The following is a 13,745-nucleotide window of genomic DNA, read 5'->3' as shown; positions in this document are numbered from 1 at the left end:
GTTTCAATCTGTAATCCTTTCCCCTCTCACTCATTCATTGTTTAAAGGCCACTGATCGATTGCTCACATCAAACACGAGACAAGTCAGGGCTCGTTGACGAGGAAATGGGAACACAACAGGGGAGAAAAGCCCAGTCCAACACGCATTCATCCTCAGTGATCACGTTCACACAGAGAAAACAACACGCACAGGCTTTTTTAATTCAGTCAAGACCCAATTAACCAAGTGAGCTAAAGGAACACCGCTAGAGTGAATCCGTCTGCTGTGCATGCAAGTGCTGTAATCTACAAAAACAGATAGCGCCGCTCAGACAGGGCACTTCCTGAATGCGGCAAACAGCACAAATATGACTCTGCTGCACACAAAGTTGACAGCGCCTCCTCAGTTCATGACTGATTAGCTAACCCCCGCTGTATTCTTTTTGACTGCAGACGTCGGCTCAGGGTGAAAACAGCTAACGAGCTAAGTAATTGTCATGAGGCCTATTTCACACACCAAGTGTCTCAGCCAGTTCTCAGCAAGTTTATAAAATCTGACATGTGCCCAGATGTCCGCTCTTAAATACATGGTGAGCTTTTCTTTTTAATTAGTCTGCTTGCTGCTGATCTCTGCTTCCCTCTGACATATCGCCTAGCATAAGAACCATTAGGCCCAAATCCAACACACCCCTTGCTCCTGGCCCCAGGCCTAGGGTGTCATTCCTGTTGGGATAGAGGAGTAAGGTGGAGTGTAAAGGCATTATTACCCTCCCAACTGAGCGTTTATGAGCTCTCTTTGTCTTTTCAATGAATTATTTTCTTTATAAAGAGCATAAAACGATCACAACCAGTTTGCTCATGTCTCGCCAGCTAACATGCAGGCTTGCTAACGCTAACATCATCATCGCTGATTTGTGCATGGTAGTCCCACATTTTGAGGTATTAGCCGTTTTTACACAGCCTCTCCGCATTATCTCCGGAGCGGTGGTTCGCCAATTCTCCACCGATAGTGATTCACACAGAGCGAAGCATCTCCAACTTCACGTGTGTAATTCACACAGAAAGCCGGCGCTGCGGCTCCTAAAGAGGCGTGACGGTCCACGTCATGTTGATGACATCGTTGTTTCCCAGGTGTTCCCCTTGTCTATCTAAACCCGCGGACGGTTTATAATCATATAGATGCTATAATGTATAGTGATTGAGATCCTGACCCACCAAACATCCTGGAAAGTGATGGAGTTAAGTTTTTCGCACTAAATTACATAATTATACATAATCACCATCAGTAAACAGGTTGCTGTCTGACTCTGTCACTCGCGGGGACGGAGGCTGTTTTCTGGGGAAAAGTTCCCTGGAGTCTCGGTCCGGAGGGCTGACGGTTGCGGTGATTCATTTTCGTCACAATCACTTGGTGAGTTCAAGTTTTTTGCCGGTAACAGATGCTGTTTTTTGAGCAGAAATGTGACGAAGAGTTGGTAGGACAGGTGGGAGGATGGACGCTTCTCCATGTACAGCTGTGGTATTTGTTTTCCTCAAATAAGTTGCAAAGACAGTTACAGTTACTACCTTACTTTTGTTCGGTCCTGTAACGTTGCTTTGTGGGACATTTCTCTGTATTTAGTTGAGTGAAGGACCTGTGCAGTTATCAGACTGCACGACCGACACGCCCCCGCTCCGCGCGTCCGGATTATCCGTTCACACTGGGATGGCTCACCAATAATGCAGCCCTGATACTACTTCCAGAGGCGGATCAGTGCCGGAGCGAAATTTCCCCCCTCTCCGCATCTGAAATTTTCACACAGAGGAGGGTGCGGAGAATTGGCGCAGGATCCCCGCATGCAAACGGCAGTGTGAAAGAGGCTAATTGCATCCCTGCCTTGGTTGGCATATGACACCTGAAATGTAACTGATGTCCGGCAGTGAAGTTGCTGCGCCTGTCCAGTCTTTTAATATCAGTACAGACTGGCAGTGTGGGAGCACAGGTCGCAAATGTTAGCCTCTAAGTGCAGCTAACTTTGGGTAATGAAGCGGTGCTCTTTTTTATCTAATAACTTGGTTGATAGCATGAAGATGTGAATGAACTCTGAGGGTCCATGCTCTCCTGTCTCCATCAGATAAATGGTTAATGGCATTGTGACAACACCACAGCTTTCCACAGAATCACTTGAGAAATCACCACACGGGAAGACGTCATATACGGTTGTAACATAAACACCATCGACGTCAACTGATGACAGATGATGGCCTTGAATTATTGTCCCATTTCATATTGGAATAATTCAACCACTACCTCTCTTTACTCTGTTCTTAGGGGCAAGGTTTCACTCAAATCCAGGGGTAGGGGTCAAACTTTGAAATGGGTTTGGGCCTTAGACTAATGTCTGAAACTTGGGGGCAGTTGATCAAGCTGCAAACACAAAATTAAAATATTATCAACTCAAAGAAAACAGTTGCCTATTTACCCTTCCATCACACACAGAGCAACATTAGCATTAATTTAGAGTTCCGTTTATGACTACCTTCATCTCTCCTTTTGGCTTTGTTTTGGTATCCCCCTAATTCCGGAGAGAAATATATTTTTTATTAGCTGCTAAACGCTTCCTCATTTTCACCAGCCAGTTGTTGACTTTGTCTGGCTGCTGTTTGAAGTTCAACCAAGGTGTAAATGTTGGGTTTTTAAAGCATCTTTGCTGAAAACATCTGCCAGCTGTGGCCACAAACGACACAGCTGAGCGCCATGATTGTGAAGGCCGGAACAACAGAACAATGACATAAAGAAGTGAAAACACTGAGGGGAGCTGCAGAGTTTGGTAATGGTTCTGCGTGTCACTACAAACAACCCCTTTCTCATTACACAAAGCAATCTCGTCCACTCCATTTAAAAATGATTGCTTGTGGCAGCTTTAATGTTAAATGTAAATGCACTGCCTCTAAATTCTACATTTACTGCTGCAGAAACCCAAATCTGAAAAGTGACAACAACAAATGTTGTTGTGTGTGTGGTGTCAAGCAGCTCAGGTACAGTGGGTACGGAAAGTATTCAGACCCCTTCAAATGTTTCACTCTTTGTTTCATTGCAGCCATTTGCTAAAATCAAAAAAAGTTCATTTTATTTCTCATTAATATACACTCAGCACCCCATCTTGACAGAAAAATTTTTGCAAATTTATTAAGAAAAACTGAAATATCACATGGTCATAAGTATTCAGACCCTTTGCTAAGTATTGAGTAGAAGCACCCTTTTGAGCTAGTACAGCCATGAGTCTTCTTGGGAATGATGCAACAAGTTTTTCACACCTGGATTTGGGGATCCTCTGCCATTCTTCCTTGCAGATCCTCTCCAGTTCTGTCAGGTTGGATGGTGAACGTTGGTGGACAGCCATTTTCAGGTCTCTCCAGAGATGCTCAATTGGGTTTAGGTCAGGGCTCTGGCTGGGCCAGTCAAAAATGGTCATGGAGTTGTTCCGAAGCCACTCCTTTGTTATTTTAGCTGTGTGCTTAGGGTCATTGTCTTGTTGGAAGGTGAACCTTCGGCCCAGTCTGAGGTCCTGAGCACTCTGGAAGAGGTTTTCTTCCAGGATATCTCTGTACTTGGCCGCATTCATCTTTTCTTCAATTGCAACCAGTCGTCCTGTACCTGCAGCTGAAAAACACCCCCATAGCATGATGCTGCCACCACCATGTTTCACTGTTGGGATTGTATTGGGCAGGTGATGAGCAATGCCTGGTTTTCTCCACACATACCGCTTAGAATTAACGCCAAAAAGTTCAATCTTGGTCTCATCAGACCAGAGAATCTTATTTCTCATAGTCTGGGAGTCCTTCATGTGTTTTTTGGCAAACTCTGTGCGGGCTTTCATATGTCTTGCACTGAGGAGAGGCTTCCGTCGGGCCACTCTGCCATAAAGCCCCGACTGGTGGAGGGCTGCAGTGATAGTTGACTTTGTGGAACTTTCTCCCATCTCCCTACTGCATCTCTGGAGCTCAGCCACAGTGATCTTTGGGTTCTTCTTTACCTCTCTCACCAAGGCTCTTCTCCCACGATTGCTCAGTTTGGCTGGATGGCCAGGTCTAGGAAGAGTTCTGGTCGTCCCAAACTTCTTCCATTTAAGGATTATGGAGGCCACTGTGCTCTAAGGAACCTTGAGTGCTGCAGAAATTCTTTTGTAACCTGGGCCAGATCTGTGCCTTGCCACAATTCTGTCTCTGAGCTCCTTGGGCAGTTCCTTCGACCTCATGATTCTCATTTGCTCTGACATGCACTGTGAGCTGTAAGGTCTTATATAGACAGGTGTGTGCCTTTCCTAAGGCACACACCTGAGGGAGCAGATTTTTACACAAACACAAAAAAAATTTATTTCCACAAAACACTGACTTTATGTATTTTAATCACACAATAACCGTTCAAAATGTTTCAAATATTATTCAATATTTTTTTTATTTATGGATTACTTAACACTTATCTAACCATACATAAAATGTATGTAAATGTATGTAAAAATGGACATTTTATGTGTGACTGAAGACCTAAGGTAAGCATTTCATTTCATTTTTGTGTATATTATAGATGCATTTCAGTGGCAGGTGTGAAATAATGGGCGTTCTTCTACTTTAATGTTGCTTACAATAATTTCAATTTTGAGGTAACAAATCACAACATGACGGATCATTTGTAAGTGTATCTCCACCCAAAAAATACAGTCCAAACAGGAGCCTGACAGGAAATCTGTTGTTCATGTCGGAAATTGTGGAGAGACCCCTATAGAGAACTGGAGCCATGGCCCTTCTGCTCCATGGGACCTTTTAACTGAAAAAAACTTTTTATGTCAGTGAATGGAGAGAGCCAAATAATATTATAATTGTGCCATGAATCACGCATTCTGTATAATGCTAGTCAGTTTAAAAGATAATTTTCCAAGTCAAGAAAGTCATAGTTTCTTGTAAAGAAAGTCAAATATCATCTGGTTTTGTGTCTTGCATAAAACATAATCCCAAAATAGCCAAAACAAAGGTTAACATACCAATAAAAGTGGTCCTACTGACAGCTGCAGTTATGTGAAAGGGTAGTTTGTTAGTTCTGCAAGCTGCTAATATACAGGAGCAGCTCTACAATGTTTAAGCTACAGGCTTTGGTGACAATTCAATGAGACGACGTCACTTACATGACTGTTGGGAGTGAATTGTACTTACCTATTTTCACAGTCTTTCTTAAGTTGAAAAGTTATCTTTTAAATTGACAGACATCATATGTCTAGTTCATGGCACAATTCAAACGGGATCAGAAACATATTTGTCTCTCTCCATTCACCACCATATTAAGTGTTTTTGCCGAAATAATATCGAATGAGGGAACTAGAAGAGGCATGACTCCGACTCTCTATTGGAGCTTCGTCCTCTGCTGGAGCTTCTGACTTATCAAAGTCAGTGTATGCTTCGTGTTTTCACACACACACACACACACACACACACACACACACACACACACAGACACACGCGCGCCCCTGAGTCTCATAAGTCATTTACTTTGTACATAGATATTTACAGCATCTCATCAAAGCCCCAAAGCTGTTTGTTGAGTCCGATTGAGGAGGAAAAAATCCTCCAGGGAGATTTATATTTGTCTGATGTCTTTTGAAATAATTATTAGCAATCATTCAATCGTTTTGGTATTTTACCACCACTTACAGAGTACTGAAATCACAGGGAACTCCTTTTATGTACACACTGCAGAGAGCTGGACGTGGGCACTGTTGTTTGATTAGGCTGATCTTTTCTCATCTTTTTTAAGCAGCGGCAAATGAATGTAAATCGGAGTTCCTGAGAAGACTTGGAGGAGAGGTAAAGTACCATGAAAACAGAAGATAGAATTATTCCATCACAGGCTTTTTACATTTTCAATCTTGCTTGCCTCATTCATCTCAAAGCTTCTTCATCCTTTCTCGACATTTCCAACCTGTTTTCAGAGATTTAAATTAGGCCCACCACCCACATCTCAAGATTTATCAATGATTCAAATAGAGTTTTGAATGCAGGATTAAGAATTTGTATCTGAGCTAGAAATGTAGCAACAGGAAGACCCTGTCTTATAAACGTTTCTATAATACTAATTTGATTCTTTTGATGTATCAGTATGAGACTTGGGGCTGGATATGGGACTCATATCAGTGAGTGGCTGGGTTTGGGCAATTAAAGCAATTTGGTTGGATTATGTGAGTGAAGTAAACACATCGTGTCTTTTGCTTCAATTCACTGTAGACTTTATCTGCATTTAACCAACATTGCCAATCTTTACTCTAAAGTAATGATCCTTAAGACTACCATGAAATCAAATTTGTTTTTTAATGTCAGCATTTGTTCTGCAATCACCATTGTGATATATTTACATTTACCAATTACCTCTATATACATTAGTTTTAAGTGGAGGTGGTGGAGTCCGCCATTCCAGCTGTGGGATCAGCATGTAATCCTACACGTAATCCTACACTGATCTCATTAATATCAGACTAAGTGTTAACTGCTCACTCTTTTGCAGCCGTGTCAGAGCTGTGTCGAGTTACTGCTAATGCAAGTGCAATAGACTGCAGCCAGGTCAGCGTTATTGGCCAAGTATGTTTAAACATAGAGCAATCCCAGTTTCTCTTTGCTTTTAATGTCACATTTAAACTGATTATTTGGTGAAATCTTTTATATTTTATGTATTGTGAAGCAGTGACAGGAAACACAATGTATTTGTGATTGTAATGGTTCAGGAAAACAGAATTTTCAAGACAGACAGGTATTTTTTGCCATTTTTAATCATTGGATCATTTTAACTTCAGTGAGGGATCTGGAACTAGGAGCAGCTGGTAGCTGATCTGGTAGTGCTTGCTATACCCTATGGTTGATAAGTTACTCCAGAGGTATATTTTGTTATATTTGGAGAAAATCTCTCAACATCCCGACAGTAAGCAAAAAAACAAATGCTCTGACAGAGAATAGAAAAAATCCAGTTACTGTGGCTGTCATAGGCGTCTAATAAGACCAACCAATAGTCCCATTTGGCCTATATAAAGGCTACCCGTCTGTATACCTACGCACCTACCTGTATGCACTCTGCACTCATTGCGCATGACTGGAGTCTTCCACAGGGCTAGGCTGATATATTACTAAAGCTACTATTAACAAGCTAGTTGCCAAAGAATGGAAGAGAAAGAGCACCATGATTTCCATTTATGTTCATTATGATAAAATTGTGTTGTTGTGTAAAGGTGTTTTCGTAAATGTGAATGAGACACGAGGAAAGACTTGATACAGTTAGCAATGACAACATTGATCTGAGCAGCAGTTGCTTCAGTTACACAAAGCACACAGCCCCTGAGCCAAAGAACTGAGCCACTGCACAGACTCGTTCAGGAGCTAATGATAGCAAAAAGCACACCTACAGCAGTAAGGAGTAACAATCTCACTAGGTGGTGAGGTATCTGGGCAACTACATATTCGGAGCTATGATTTTACAGTGACAAGTTGTTTTTCCTTATGGTGAGTTAATTGTGACCGGTGTGGGGTTTACATGACCAGGGGCCCAAGGAGCCATTTATCTGCTCTGTGTGTGCATTAAAAGTTAGCTAGTGGACGAGGCCCCTACAGAGCATTAAAACTGAGTTTTTCATTCATGCCAGATGTTTGGAGATGTTCAAGCATATACATTTCCATGTAAGGACAGAGAGATATTGGTCTCTTTTAGGGTGCGAGGAGTGACAGCAACAGAGTTAGGTGATTTACAGGAGATGAGCAGGGAGGCAGACCAACTCCTCCTTCTCCTGTTGGATAGATGGACCCTCAATCCACCAAAGTGACCAATTAGAAGAAGAAGGTAGGTGTGGGCGAAGGGACTTTAAAAAGGCCCGCACAGGCAGAGAAAGTGGGGTGGTAACTTGTAGATTTCCGAAATCGAAGGTCCGAGAGGATTTCTGGTAGAGCAGAGGGCAAAATTGATATTGGGGAACACCAAGGTGCGGCCACACTGGGATGGACGCAAGCTTGAGATCAGTTTCAATAAAAAGATTGCTCTTCATTCCACCCAGCCTTGCCTCTGCAGAATTCTTTCATCACCAAACTACACACAGACACCTCTGATGAAGACAGCCCAGAAACAAACAGTGGCCTTTTTGGACTTTTGGTACATATGTGACAGATATGCAACAACATATGTTGTTGATGTATTTAATGAAGTAAAAAAGATGTGTTACGTCGCTAACTAAACACTTACACATCTCTTAGTTGGCCAGCGAGGGCTACAGGGCAGTCAGTGTTGGTGTAGTCAGGCTGTTTGAATTTACGTTTTTCAGAGGAGGTGGGATTTTTTTTTGCTTGGATGCCTTCAAAATGTAGCTTGCGCTTGCTCGTTTGTACAATTCTACCAACCCCAGCTTTGAGTATTCAGTTATTTCACAAGATGTGGGCCTAATCATAGGCATTACAACTTTAATAATACTGTATGTGCCATGAGTGGACATTGGTATTGAAGTGGTGGATATGAAAGGAAAAACTAATGAAGTTCATACAGTCAGTGAACATTTTACTGATATGTTCTGTATCACCATTTTGCAACTTGTCAGATACATTAATTAATTTTTTTATGTTGATATAAAATGTAATGTGACCAGCATTACACACCAATCTTCTATTGTAGTTGCAATAAGCATCATATAACTGGAGCTGGACAGGACAGATGACGAGGATATGCCCGCTAACTGACGCGGCAGTATTTCTTCAATCCACATCCTAAATTGTCCTCATTGCAATTTTCTCCTGCAGCCTCATTGATTGAAAATGATGTCGGCAGGACAGATACATTTACTTAGTAATTGATCATACTGAATAATGTAGTGAGGGGAAAGGGCAGATCAGTCATAGAATCAGGCTACAACATTTCCCTGTTCTTGATCTTTTTCTGATGTTGGTGGTAGTCTCTACATCCCAATCCCTGACGATGTGGGAGAGGGGTAGTTCCTTAAGATGGAGAAGAGACAAGTGATTAATAGATGAATCATCAGACCATCTGACGTGTGTCAAGAAAATCCAAACTGTCATCTGAATGGAAACAGAAATTAAAGTATTTAATAAATGATTGACACACACCTTTCTGGAATATATTTGTTTTTAGGCTGATGCATCATTCCCCTCGTGTCTTCTTACCTCGATCCTAACTTTGCTCCTCTCTCTTGGGAGAGTGATGGAGAAGGCGGAGACAAAAAGAGGTGCAGTGAATTGTTATGGCAGCTTCTTTCTTTTGCCATCTGTTGCTTCTTCCTGTCTTTCTTCTATTTGAATCAAACTATTTACTCATTCATCTCCAAGCCGCTGTCTCTCAACGAGCAATGCACACCAATGACTACCTGCCTATTGAGTTACAGTGTTTGAATAGTTATCACTGCATATACATGAGCGAGTGTGACACAGAGTGGAACTCGCTCTCATGGGAAATAGAGCTGATGGAAACTGTGGTCTTCAATTTTAAAACAGATCCACAAACAATCATTCAGTGTGTGTACAGAGATGATAATTCATTGTTTATAATTAATGTTTGATAATGTATGATGTATACTGTAAAATGTGTTATGTTTAATGTACAATAATGTTTATTATTTGTAATCTTGGCAATTATTAGTGGTGGAAAAGTGGTGGAAGAAGTACAAGGATTCTTAAGTGAAGTAAAAACAAAAAAACAGTGCAGAAATACCTAATTACAAATAAATGTCCTGCAATTATAAGTCTACTTAAAGGGGCAATATGTAAGAATTTTAGTTGAATTTCATTTTCAAAAAGTGATTTGAAATTATCAACAGAATGTGAAGAAATAACAGTTTTATTGACACAGGTTCTCAGTCACCCAGGTGATAGTAATTCTAGGTGCTGGATTGTAGGCAACTGCACTGGTCTTCTTCTCTTCTAACTAACTGGAGGGGAGTTGCAGGCTCTCAAGGGCCAGAAGTGGCCTGTAAAGAACAGAAGAAGCCTCTTGGATGAGAGTTGAAACGTCTTCAAAAAACTGAAACACGTCCAGTTGCCTCGTTACAGCAACCTGATGTGTTGTGTTGCAGAGATATCCACTAAAGTTAGCTACTAACCAGCTGGCCCTGCAACAGCGGCGGGTCCATGCGTGAGTCCAATATGTCTTTAATAAAAGCAGGAAAGACATGAGCGAATACTGTAGATGTTCTTAAACTGCAAAGATTATCACTAACAATTTGAATCCTGTTTGAATTTTATGGATATGAGCAAAACCAAAATACAGTAACTCTACTAATGCTTAATTAAGCTTTATTAGAAATGAATGACAGCATTGTTATCTCTTTAAAGTGCACACATTTACTGAACAGACTTTGTCAGTTTTGCTGCATTATTGCTATCAAGTTCAGTCATTTAATTTTCATGATATTAATTCAGTTTCCTCTGCTCCTGTCGATTGTTGCCGGAGTTGCCTGGCAGGTCAACAAAAGACCTGCATCAGACCTGCTTCAGTAGAAGGGATAAGCGAGCACACCATCACCTGTATTTGTTCAACCAATTGAATTATCTGTTTTCGTTTCCATACTCGAGTGTGGTGGGGCTTAAACTGGAAGTTGTTCATTTAAGTTTGAAATTGATATGAGTTGATCTGAAGTTGCTGTATTTATTATTTATAACAGCCTTAGAACTGAGCTTCAGATCAACGTTTTTGATCACAAGAGTAAGAGAACTATTTACAGGAATAGTTCTTTAATAATTGCCCAACGAGGAAAGGACATTGACATATTTTTCCCCAGATGATATTCTTAATTCGCTCAACCCTGTTAAATAATGTTGATTCCCTGTTGGACTATTTCATCGTAGGGAGGGTCAGTGTTTTCTGCTGTGTTTTGATTTTTGTCATTGTTTCTTTGACCTTTTTAAAAAATACATATTTTTCCATGTTAATATCAGGTACTGGGTGTAAGAATACATGTGTTCATCCTGAAAGTGCCTCAGTCAATTACACTATGGCAAGATACAGACTCCAATCCAGTAGAACAGCTGTTTTCCAACAGCCATTGAGCTGAAAAAGCAGAAGAAGGCACAAGATGAAGGAGAACACACCATGACTGACTATTCACGATGGCAAGTTCAAATGAAAAGACCTGCCTGCTTCTTTTAAATCAGCAATGCGGGGACATTTCAGGTTCCCAGTGTACGAAGCAAGCACTAGAGAGTAAGTGATGAATCGGACAAGTGTGGTGTGTTGGCATTATTCAGTTTACTGTCGTAGCAAAGGGATCCAAATGCAAACAAAGCAAAAGGCAGACAATAAAAAGCAAGAATCTAAGGGCAGGAAACCACATTAAGTACAAACTAGGTTGGCACAAGGAACACAGGCAGCAAACACAGTCAAGACACAAGGAGCAAGAACAGGAACAGACAGAGAGTGAGTGGAAACGCTGACTTAAATACAGGAAGGAGGGAGGATTTATAAGGGATAGGTGAAACTAACAAAAGACATTCAAAAACGGTGGGAAAACACAAGATAAGAAGTGCAAAACAGGAACATGACACATGAGGAGAAACATTTGCAAAACAAAACAGGAAGCAACTAAATTTCCGGACAATGAGGATGGAGGCGTAAAGGAACCTGAAATATTCACGTTTACTTTTCACTTTTTCTTCTGAAAAGAAAACACTAAAGCTGTATAATAAATCATCAAATAGTTAGTGATTAATTTTATAGTTGACAACTAATCAATTGACTGTTGCATCTCTCATCACTTACATAATGAGGCCAGTCTCTTTCTTTGCTCACATCATCATCCAAGTGTAACCACGAAATGATCTCTTCACCAATGTCTGACACACAACTTTTCTCTCCCCCTTTCTTTTAGACTATCTTGCTTAAAACAAACTAGTTCAGCAGTCAGTATTAACATAATAACATGATAGCAGGACAGACAACCATGCTGTCAGTCTGGCGACTGTGATGTTCACTGCCTCAGTAACATGACTGCTCACAAAGAAAGTCAGTCTGTCATCACCACACACGGTAGTTTGCTAAAATGTTTAAGAGATGTTTAAGTCGTTCACACCTCTGTCAATATATCCCAACTGCAAATAAGTGTTTTAGTATGAGTAACACAGTCCCATAGGCTGTCATAACTGGTAACCCAAAAAGCTGAGACAATGGTAAGAGTTAGCTCATCCCAGAGGGGGCCTCATCGTGACTTGTTGACAGCCGGCTCTTCTGAAGAGTGAGATCATTTCGGAGCCGGTAGAGACGGATATTTCACTGAGCTGAGATGCCCCCCTTCAAGGGTGTGACAGCCACAGATGCATCATGTCATGATTAGTGTACAAGACGGCGGGGATAATGCTCCTGAAGAGTGTGACTGTCCCAGAAGTGGCTTGTCGTGTTGAGTAAAAGTCAGAGTGGAGCCGCGGCTGGAGCCTGGCAGGTGAACAGGAGATACTAATTGGGCCAGACACCGCATCACCACAACTCTCCCCCCCTCTCCCCAGAGACCTGCTGATTAATATTTAATAAACCAGACCTTCTCCCACCTCCCTATTCACTCCGTATGGGGTTATTTTTTATTTTTTTCGAGGAAACCTATTGATTTCAGGCAGGGTTGTTCACGGTGCCTGAAGATTATTGGCTTCACTCATCTCCATCAAGTTTTAATGAAGACCTCAGGAGGAAAAAGAGCCGGAGAAGTAAAAAAGAGGTCAGGTGCAAGAGAAAAAGAGGTGAAGATGGAGAGGAGAAAGTAGGCAAGAAAGCTAGACTTGGTAGTGATGGACAATGGAGTCATTGAGAACATTTGGAGAATATTTAGGGAAATTATCATTAGAAATACAAGGAAAAACTATTTTATTATTTTGTTAAAAGTGTGAGGTCACTGTAACAGTCCCTTTTTAACACTAGAAAAGGCTGCATTCCACTATATCTACAGGCAACAAAACAACATGGTGCATCTTGTTTGTTCAGTACAAAAACAGATTTGTAAAAATGACAATATGTGGTTTAGGAGTTCTTTTATATCCATCTGCTCTGCACCATCTTCAGCTTGCTACAGCTCAGGTTTTCAGGTATCGGTGAGCACATGTTTTAGGTTTTGCTCTGTGTGAGGGCACGCACCAAACTTGGCAACCTCACTGTGAAGTACGCCATGCACAGTTGCAGCTCCTGAATGGTGTTTGCCAAGAAATAGTTTCCATACATAACTCCACCTGAAAATACAAATTGTTGAACCTGGTTCACTTCAAAGACATTTGAGGAGAACCAGACACTAAAAGAGAATAGTAACCATGTCCTACCCGAACTCGACAAGCGTGCTGTTTTTAACGTCTGAAGCTGTGTTCAGACCAAAGATTTGCGATAAACCTGGACATCATCTCTACATTTTTATCAAAACGGGTTGGGTGTCCATGCTCTACTGTGAGGCACTGATTTGGATTTTTACATTTCCCTTGAAAGGGACCCTCTTTAGAAATGTCCTATATGGTTATCTCCACCAGTGACTATTCAAACTGAAATTAGTTCTTGGATGCAACTGGGAAATCAAGGCAGGGAAGCACATCTGTTCAACTGGCAGGACTTTGTATTTTCTGGTTTGGATGGTAAACTAAATATCTGTTTTCAAGGCCTGACTGAACCTTTTTCACCTCATGCTGAGGTCACAGGGGGGGTCTGACACGGCCGAGTGGTTCAACTCTAATGGTTGTGTTTTAACACTGTGTGGCCTCACAGCAAGAACGATCCCCAGGGACAAGTGAATGGA

General features: G+C 41.4%; 1 protein-coding gene across 1 annotated transcript in view; it reads right to left on the bottom strand.

The window, feature by feature from the left end:
• The window catches only part of nrn1la (neuritin 1-like a), a 104,117-nt gene that overhangs the window by 36,728 nt on the left and 53,644 nt on the right, over positions 1-13,745 (bottom strand). The window lies entirely within an intron of this gene.

Source organism: Sparus aurata, chromosome 8, assembly GCF_900880675.1.
Source record: "Sparus aurata chromosome 8, fSpaAur1.1, whole genome shotgun sequence".
NCBI classification, from domain to species: Eukaryota; Metazoa; Chordata; class Actinopteri; order Spariformes; family Sparidae; genus Sparus; species Sparus aurata.
Note: the sequence above shows the minus strand (reverse complement) of the source record. Positions and strands in the feature narration are given on the sequence as shown.